We start from the raw sequence: 10632 nt of genomic DNA, 5'->3' as shown, positions 1-10632 counted from the left end.
GGGAGTGTGTAGGGTGAGAAGAGAGAAGAGGGCCAAAGTGAGCCCTGGGGAACACATCTGAGGAACAGAGAGAAAGTGTCAGAGAAGGAGTCATCAGAAGGAGAGGAGCATCAGGAGTGTGGCATCAGAGAGAGCAAGGGAAAGGACGGCAAATCGGACAATATCTCCTGCTGGGAGGAGTTCAGCAGTGGTTAGTACTAAAACGTGTTGAGGGAATTCTGGATTCTGACAATGATTCCCTGGAATAAAGAGAAAGCCAGAAATCAAATATGAGAGGGTAGGACTTGGCTGTTGTGGGCATAAACCCGATAGCATGTGGGAGACCTGAACTCATACCTTTTAGGTGAAAGGAGGGCAAAATATTTCAGTGATCTAACATCATAGAAAACTGCCACCTACTTTGGATAAATTGAGCTGTCATGGAGATTGCACACCACGTCAAGAAGTGAAATTAAAAAGACCTAAATGGAGCCCAGGCTTGGTGTGGCTCAGTGGATTGAATGCTGGCCTGCAGACCAAAAGGTTGCTGTTCGATTCCTGGTCAGAGCACAGGTCCCCACTTGCAGGTGTGTGAGAAACAGCTGATCAATGTTTCCTTCCCTCTCCTTTTCCACCCTTTCCCCTCTCTCTAAAAATAAATAAATAAAGTCATAAAACAAAAAGAAAGAAGTTGAATTCTCATAAAAAGTGTGCCACACTTTTCAAGAAGTGAAGTTGAAAAGATAATTGGGAAATTTTTTATGCTACAGAACGAGATAGGCAATATTATTCTTTTACCTGAAATAGCCACCATTCCTGCATCTGCAAATATAAATCTTAACTATCCTTCAAGGATCAACTCCAAGATGTCTCTGATTCCATCAGTTCCCACCTATCCTAGCTCTGGACTATTCCAGCTGGAGATGAGGTCCTCAAACAGCCAAGGCACACTAATGTTTCTGCAGTCACCCAGGTGTCCAACCAATTTTGACCAAAGCGTGAAATTTATTGGTCCTACAATGGATTACCGAGTGTTTCAGGGACATACGCAGATGGAATGCTAAACTGCGGACTAGGCCAGATTACTGCAGACAGAGGCATGCATTTGAGCTGGCATCAAAGGAAGTTTACCTTTTTGCTCTAGTCTGGGATATGTTTGTCTTGTGAGGGTAGACAAGAATGTGGTCAGAACAGGGCACAGTTCTGCTTAAACAGCAACACAACATTAACAGGTGGCCAAGTGGAAAGGCCTCTTACAGAGGCATTTTTATAGATCTCATCAAGCAGTGATAAAACCAAATAGTAGAGTCTGCTTTGTAGTTCCTGCTATCTTGTTTTAGTGTCATTTTGAGTATTTTAAGTGTGCCAGGAAAAGGACTAATATTTGAAAGAGTGTAATGATTAGAGGAACTTGAGAACGCCCTGTGACGAGCATCTCTGTGTCATCTGATGTAGCACTATGGTGCTTCTAACTGCCCTCTCTGGTTTGTTTTGACTGGAGACAAAGGCCTGATTTATATTGCCTATGAGAGCTCAGTGCCCACTACCCAGTACATATATTTAGGTTGTTTACACATATTTAGGTTGTTTACACAAGTTGCTTTTGCCATTTGCTCAAAGTTCCAAAGTAACTGGATCAAAGGTGGAGATTTACTCCCAGAATCCTGGTACTAGTTAACAATCTTACATAGCAGCCTCAACTGTTTCTAAGTCAATTATCTGAAAAATGAACACTTTTGCTCATAAGACTTAATGAAAGGTTCTAAATGTCTGAGAATCCACTACCAACACTGGAAAAACTGCCTAATCCAGTAGCTTCATCTATCCACAAGAATAAATATGTCCATCATAAAGGAAAGAATAAATAAATGGGACCTCATCAAATTAAAAACCTTCTGCAAGGCTAAAGAAAACAGCATTAAAATGAAAAGAGAACCAATTGTATGGGGAAACATATTTGCCAATGATACCTTGGACAAGAGTTTGATCTCCAAAATATATAAAGAACTCACATGACTCCACTCCAGGAAAACAAAAAACCCAATTAAAAGATGGGCAAAAGTCTTGAAAAGATGCTTCTCCAAGGAGGACATACAGAGAGCCCAAAGACATATGAAAAGATGCTCAGCATCACTAGCCATCAGAGAGATGCAAGTTAAAATCACAGTGAGGTACCACTTCACGCTGATCAGAATGGCCATCATTAACAAATCAACAAACAAGTGTTGGAGAGGGAGAAAAGGGAACCCTAGTGCACTGTTGGTGGAAATGCAGACTGGTACAGACACTGTGGAAAACTGTGGAATTTCCTCAGAAAGCTGAAAATGGAATTGCCTTTTGACCCAGCAATTCCACTGCTGGAATTATATTGTAAGAACCCTGAAACATCAAAAGAACCTATGCACCCCAATGCTCATAGCAGCACAATTTACAATAGCTAGGTGCTGGAAGCAACCTAAGTGCCCATCAGTAAATGAGTGGATCAAAAAACTATGGTACATTTACACAATGGAACACTATGCAGCAGAGAGAAAGAAGGAACTCCTACTCTTTGCAACAGCATGGATGGAACTGAAGAGCATTACGCTAAGTGAAATAAGCCAGGCGGTGAGGGACAAATACTGTGTGATCTCACTTTTAACTGGAACATAATCAACAAAAGAAAAAAAGCAAACAAAATATAACCAGAGACATTGAAATTAAGAACAATCTAACAATAGCCAGAGGGGAGGGGGGAGGGGACGGTGGGGGAAAGGGTTTTCAGTAACAACTATAAAGGACACATGGACAAAATGAAGAGGGAGAGTGGAAGCAAGAGAGGGAGGTGGGTTTGGCTGTGGTGGAGGGGAGTGGTGGGGGGAAAATGCAGAAAACTCTAATTGAACAACAATAAAATAATTTTTAGAAAAAGAATAAGTATGTTCAAGAAAAATCTCAGATTAAACCATGTTTTTTTAAAAAAATCTTCACTTTAAAGAGCAATCCAAGGGATATTCTTATCATCTATTCTCACACAGACATTCTACATGCTTAACTGCAGACACGGAAAACAGTCATCCATGAAAGCGAAGTTCCAGAGTAAAAGTCTAAGTTGTTTGGTAAATTAAGTTTGACAAATGCTTTTCACATATAGAGAAACCTCTACATAGATGTGTACAAACCTTTGCAGAATTAGAATCTCTTTTGTAAGTTACTTATGACTGATACCTATCTTCATTCAATTGTATTTTTAAGCTATCAATAAAATATGCATTATGTACTAACTATATGATCACATTTAATAGTCTAAACATCCCTGTGAAATAATCATTGGTTACTTGTTCTAGGTCATTGTTATCTACTACCAGAACCAAAATTCAACCTCAGAACTTACTGGTTCCAAATCAGTTAACCACCCCACTGACTATTTCAATTTATGCAGCAAAGTATACAGCAACTGACTTTACTTCCTTATTGGGCAAAATCTCGCTGGGTCCATCTTTCAGCCAGCCCAATGGGGCTGTTTTTAAAAATAAAATTTCTGAGGTGATATATCATCAAAGGCTCCTTGTGATGAAGGAAACATGTCAGTTTATCTCCAGCACAGCCAGGTCACCAAGGATCCCAGTGTGCCTTCCTCGCTGTCCAGCAAGTCACAAAGGGCTCCTATGCATCACGTACTGCCTAAGGTGGGGAACAGCCCAGGTTTCCCCAGTGTTTCCTGACACTGGTTGTGAGGGTATTAAGCTGGATTCAGTCCCAGAAAACAGGGCTAGAAACCAATATACAATGCACCTTGAAGTATGTACGTAAGGTGGGGAGTGGAGGGCTGTGGGGAGTGAACTCAGACGTTCTGCAAGGAATAGGTAAGACCCGTCATTTTAGTCTCCTTGTGCATTCCCACCACCTCCCATGAACCAGCTTTGAAGCCAGGTTCATATATCAGAGTCTCTTAAACTTGTTACCAATGATCCCAGCGATGAACCATCAATCCTATGAAACCATTGAAGGGAAAATATAGTTACCTAAATCCTAAATGTCTTATGAACACTGTAGAAACCTACATAAAAGTGTGAAACTTTGTAACATGTATTTATTTGTCTCTGAATCTTCTGGGGTTACCCTTTCTTTTAATGTGTGTCAAGTTCCTATTTCATGCAGTTATAGGAAGTAAAGTGTCCTTCGGAGTATTCTGATGATTTCTAGAGAGGGTGTTAGCTTTCCTGGAGATTTCCTGTCGCCTCTCATTCCAAATTCCCCTCCCCGGCTCCAGCTCTCAGTTCCTTGTACTGTCTCATCTGCAGTTGCTGTCCTTGCTTCCTAGCGTTTTGTGCCAACAATGGACACAGACCTTGTTTATTCCCCACAGTCTACTAACACATAGTGTTTATGCAGAAGAGGCTTATGATTTTGAGGGTATTAGAGGGTAGGTACAACCCAGACACAAAACCAACTTAAAATTTAGTATCAGAATTCACAGTTCCTAAAGTTCCCATTCCTTTCCTGTCACAGGTAATTTCTTATTGACCTTTTCCTCCTTAGGACTCAATCAGCCTAATTCCTTGGAATCTTCCTCAAATTTTCTATCAGGAGCTTTCCACCATTTTCTATCCATCCTTTCTTTATTATTCATAAAGTATTTATTGAGCACCTACTTATTCCACACACTGTCCTAGACACTGAGGACACAGAAGTATATAAAACAAAGTACCTAAGCCTATGAGGTTCCAGTTGGGGAGAAAGAAAAAAATAGAAACACATTAAACATGTTCTCTGTACACTATGAAGGAAATAAACTAGGGACTGAAAGAATAACTGAGGTGGGCCTGCTTCCAGGATGCTAATAAAAGGGTTCTTGGCAGATGCGACAGTGGAAATAGAGAGTTCTTATGACTTTGATGAAATTTAGCTTTAAATCCTAGCTCTAGAAATCATCTCTCTCCACATATATATATGTATATATCACTCCAAGGCCCAACGTTTCCCTGGAACAATTGGCAACTCCAGAGGCAGCGGAACACACTAGCTGGGCCTGACTACCAATCACAAGTTCTGGGCCCTCTGGCCGGCTGAAGGCCACATCTTGACCGAAGTTGTGTCAGTCCCTGAGCCCTAAGGTTAAAGGACCCTCTGTTACTTTCCCGTGAAACCAGAGGGGCACCAACCAGAACAGACCTCTGAACCAGGCCTTGAGGACAGTGGTCTATTATTCTTACCTCACCTCTGATCAAGCTCCCAGGACAACCCCAAACCCTTAACCCTTGGTGTCTTGTGATTTTACCTAGACCACAGGCGGCCAACACAAGGCCCGTGGGCCGAATCCGGCCCTCCACCTTGTTTTATCCGGCCGGCACCCTTTTGCTACCCAGTGGCAGCGCCGGAGCTCCTTGTCCCTAGTTAAGGATAGTTACTGCATTTATACAGTCCTAAAATTACATTCTGTCCTTTGAGGGCAACCACCAAGCTGATGTGGCCCTGGTAACAATCAGTTGACACCCCTGACCTAGAAGATCTGAAACCTACACATCACTGGGGAGTTCGGGCTTTTGAGCATTATCTTCCTGCTATCAGGAATTTGAGCATTATTAGGAATGGGTGGCAACATTCCTAAGAAAATAGCCAGTCTTTCTCCACTGCAATTCTCGGTGTTTAGTGTTCAGCTCTGCTAGTGCTGGGTGGACAAACTTTTTCTGTCCAGTAACACTGTTGAGGGTTAAAAGAAGAGAAAGCTGGCTTTGTGAAAAATGGGATAAAACTCCACTTCAGGTCTCATATAACTCCAGAAGGAAACATTCGGGAGGACATTTTTTGACATTTTGTGATAGGAGGAAAAAATGTAAAACAATGCACATGTCCATCACTAAAGTAAAATGGATATTTACTACACATCAGTTAAAAGAACTAAATTTACATATAGCAATATAAATAGACCTAAAATGTTGAGTAAAAAAAATGTGGTTTATAACACAGTATAATTTATGCAGATTTTAAAGACAACTACACTATATGTTTCCAAGGATATGCATATATTTAAATAAGCGACTTGAGGATATATAGAAAGGTCAGTATGTTAAACACACTAGAGATGTGCTTCTCAGAGTTCTGAACTTCAGCACAGGGGACCACTGAGGCTGCGCAAAGATTTGTAGCTCCTTTGCAGCTTTGCTACCCTTAAAATTAGATACTGGGTCTTATTTTCCACACAAAATTCCCTGTGGCTATCGCGGGTCTGTCTCCACAGTGTGCTTTAAGCAGACAGCTGGCTGACTGGACCTGATCTCGTCATTTTCATTCTTCAAGGCTTTTATTTTTTGACAAGCCTCTCTGAATAATTTTTTTACATTGTAATTGTTATTCGATTACAGTTGTCTTCAAGCCTTTTAAAACCACTAACAAAGGCAAGCAGCTCAACAATTCTTATATTCAACAGTGCTTCCATCCTGCTCCAGTGCCTCCGACCGCTGAGGAAGCCAGTGTTTCGTCTCCGCCCGAACCTCATCCCAACTCGCCACCACTGAGAGTGTTCTCTAGATCCAAGGGCTGCATACCTATTTTCTATCTCACCACTTTGTCCCCCTTAGAAGCAGCAATGAGGGACATCCTTCCCTTACTCCTGTTTGTAAAAGGGAGGCTTCCAAAGTTTTGAGTTAAGTTTCATGTTGTGACTTTTCTTCTCAATAGGTTGTGAAAATATGTCCATACCAATAATTATTTATGTACAGCTAATCCCCAGTGTTGGTGGGCTCTGTATTGACAGATTTGCCTGTTCATTAAAATGTACTGCAACCCCAAAATCAATACCCACTGTATTTTATGCTCACGCACAGATTGAACAGAGCAGCAAGAAACTGTCACTCAATGTGCACGCCCCCAGCTGAGGTCAAGTGAGGCCACGCTCTGCTTCTTGTTCCAGCTCTCACGCTGTAAACAGGTACCCTTTTCACGGCCCACTTGGTGCCACACGTTCACATTTTTGTGCTTTTTCTTGGTTATTTCACGGTTTAAAACAGAGACAAGCTGAACTGTTGTGCAGTGTTCCTAATAGCAAGATGGCCATCATGTGCTTTATAGAGAAAATGTGAGTGTTAGCTTTGATCAGGCCTGAGTATTGTGCTTTTGGTCACGACCTGAATGTTAATGATTTAACACTATGTATTAAACAGGTGTCTTTAACAAAAACACACATTTCAAAGACTGTGTCAACCGACCAGTGGATAAAAGTATTGTGACATGAGGCTCGCAAGACCTAACCTTATTTCCCCTAGAAGCAATGACTAAGTATCACTAATCCAGTGTCCTTAGCAATTCTATACACCTTAATCAATGCAAATAATGAATCAACTACATATATTAAGATAAAAGAAACACTGCATGAAACATACACCTATTAAAAAAGTATTAGTTGTTTATCTGAAACAAATTCTAAGTACCGTGGATGAGAAAGAGCTGGAATAAATCGTAAGTCCCTAACTGGGCAGGTTACAGTGGGCACTCACACCCTAGCCTGTGGCTTCCTCCATGAATGTCCATCGAGCCAGCTCTGCCCACTGTTCTTGTGCATCTGGGGGAGGGCACTTTGAGACGCCAGAAGCGTCTCAGCCTGGGAGGTGTGACCACCCGCAAGAGAGCACGTAATCTCGTTAACTGTCCTGTAACCCAGTCCTGGCCTTGCTCTCTTCCGCCTCCATGTAATATTTCTTAACACCAACTGCATAAAAGAAACTGCAAAACTGTCATTTTCCAGAGCATTTCAGATCTTGCTTCCTGGCAATTGGCATCAGTTTTTGCCTCAAATGAACTCTTTATAGGCTTGGACATTTCTTACGTGGACAGTATCTAAATAATGTCTCTTTAATTATATTTCCCTGATGACTTTGGACCTTCTTAGGAGTTGTTTTGCAGAATTTGCTTATAAAATTCCTTGCATTATAATATATGTTCCACTTTTATCGTTACGTGGCTTCCACAACCGTCACATCTACTTATTTCATTCTTTTGTTCACTAACATTCATTAATAAAAAAACCACTCTCAGCAACAGCATTATGAGCCAGTACACTGCACCTGTGTTGGCATAACTCTGAGAACAGCTCCTCCAGTTTGATTTGGGGACGCACACTCGCCTATCTTACATGGCCTACGTTTCCATTCTTCAGTCTGTCTTAGCATCTCTTCTTCAGCATCCATGTAAAAACATCAAATTCTTTGAGAACTGAAATACATTTAAAAAGAGAGTCATGACAAATGTCTTTGGCTTCTGAGAAAGAAGGTCCCTCCTGAGAAGGATGTCTGGCAGCTGACTGGGCTCAAAGCCCAGCAGCCGTCTCTAGCCTTCTCTAAACGGGGCGGGGCTGGAGCCTACCTGCACCGCGCTCCGCTTTGCTGGCATAAACATTTCCACTGTATTTACTTATAATTGCTTTCATTTTTCTAGGGCTAATGCCAATGCCCCCTTCCTTTCATGATTTTGGTAATTTCTTTCCCCTCCTCCCTCATTTGTGTAGATAAAGGTTTGTTGATTTTATTGCTCTTTTCAGAGAACCAACTTTTGGTTTCCATCATTTTCTCTGTTGTTGCTGCATTTTCCATTTTATTTTTTCCCCCGCACTAGTCTATGATACCCTATCTTTTACTATTTGTCTTGGGTTTAGTTTTCTCTTCTTTACCTAGATTTTTTTGGTTTCCCTATTTTTAGTGAAATTATTGGGATGACATTGGTTAATAGGATCATATAGGTGTCAAGTACACACTCTTACGATGCATGATCTGTAGACTGCACTATGTACCCACCACTCAAAGTCCAGCCGTCTTCCATCACCTTGTATTAGGCTCCCTCCAGCCCCACCCTCCCCCCTTCCCTCTGGTAACCACCACATTGCTATGTCCACGAGTATCAGTTTTATATATCACATATGAGGAAATCATATGATTCTTACCGACTGATTTGTGTCACTTAGTATAACATTCTCAAGGTCCAACCACGTTGTTGCGAACGGCAGTATTCCATCTTTTCTTATGACTAAGTGGTGATCTGTTGTGTGTACACCACACCTTCTCCCTCTAACCCTTCATCATGGGACACTGGTTGTCTCTGTGTCTTGGCCACTGTAAACAATGCTGCAAGGAACACAGGAGGCATATAACTGCCATGAAACCACATGACCGAACAAGGGACCAGGCCATTTCTCTGGTGGGCTTTCACTGGCTTCAAAGTCAATCTCAGTTCCTCAAGGCCGTGTGGTAACAGCCAGAGCCTGGGCACGCCTCCTGCAGGCATGACGCGCCAGTCAAAGTCTTGCTTATTAAAACCACAACTTGAAATCAGTCTTACTGGTTTCATACAGAGAAGCTTTACTCACTCATTAAGAATGTCAAATTCTGGAGGGATCATAGGGAGAAAAAAACGAAGCAAAAAACAAAATCCTTGTCATTCCAATATCCACCAGAATTGCATTTCCAAGCCTTATACTTTCTACTGTTTTCTTTTCAACTTAATGTGAAATTTTAGTTGTTGGAAACCCTTGATTTGCTTTCAGAACAGAAACAAAGACAGAGTTTCAAAAAAAGTGGGTGGGTGGCGAGACTAGAACTTACCTTAGAATCTTGTCTCACACCAACCAGTCCCAACAACCAGCCCCACAGACAACCTCTTCTAGGTCCAAATGGCCTGAAACCCCGATGGTAGAGACAATCTCTTGGCCCCTAATGTGCCAACTGATCTCATGGCAGAGACATGACCTCTCACCTCAGCTGGTACACCCACCAGCATCAAATGACCCTTCCTAGGTCCCAGTGGCCTGAAGCCCCAATGGTAGAGACATTCTCTCATGTACTGGTGTTCCAGCTGGTCTCCTGGCAGAGACATGACGATTCTTGATGGAAACAAAACAGCAAAGTTCCCCCCAGTCCCCACATGATCAGAAAGCAAGTGTAGAACCAAGGGCTGAGGTTTCTTTGCTTTGTAAATTAAAACTCTTGTGGCCTTCTCACTCAGATTTAGCTGTAATTCACTTTCTTTTTCTTTTCTTTCTTTCTTTTTTTAAAAATATAGCATTATGAGTTTTATTTGTAACTCACTTTCAATGCTCATTCTTTTCAACACTGGAAGAGTGTGGAAGGACCACACTCTTACTCAGTATCAAGCAGTTAAAAGTCCCTAGATTTGCAAACACATAGATAAAAGTAAAAAGTAACATTGGGGCCCACTATCTTCTTCCAAAAGAGAAATTTCGAACCTCCAGAGTGCGGGTCCTGCTTCCCCTTTCAGCATCGATCACAGCAGCAGGATTCAAGTCCTCCTCAGGTGGTGTCCATTTACCTGTGTGTGGTGGATCCAAGGCCTGATTCCTGTGAGCTTCAGAGAAGAGAATGTTTTCAGTAGGACATCAGCTAGCTGCTGTTTGGGGCCTTGGGTCTTCTAGGTTTCTAGTAAGACTCAGGCCCCCAGCTGGAACAGGTATAAGGGCTGGTCGGATGGATAGGTAGACCTGCAATGAGCAAACTAGTGCAAAATAGTTCATGTAATAGTTCAAGATAGTCCAAATCTTGAAGGGGGGGGCACTCCCAAAACCAAGAACTTGAAAGGTCTCCCATAACCTATTTCAAAAAGGCTCAATTTAAGTCCTGCATTTATTAGCAGTAAACCTAGTCCAACTGTTCTTTAAAATTGCCCCTT

Source organism: Phyllostomus hastatus, unplaced genomic scaffold, assembly GCF_019186645.2.
Source record: "Phyllostomus hastatus isolate PE091 unplaced genomic scaffold, TTU_PhHast_1.1 phas_contig_150, whole genome shotgun sequence".
NCBI classification, from domain to species: domain Eukaryota; kingdom Metazoa; phylum Chordata; class Mammalia; order Chiroptera; family Phyllostomidae; genus Phyllostomus; species Phyllostomus hastatus.
The sequence above is the reverse complement of the archived record's forward strand: the minus strand, read 5'-3'. Positions refer to the sequence as shown.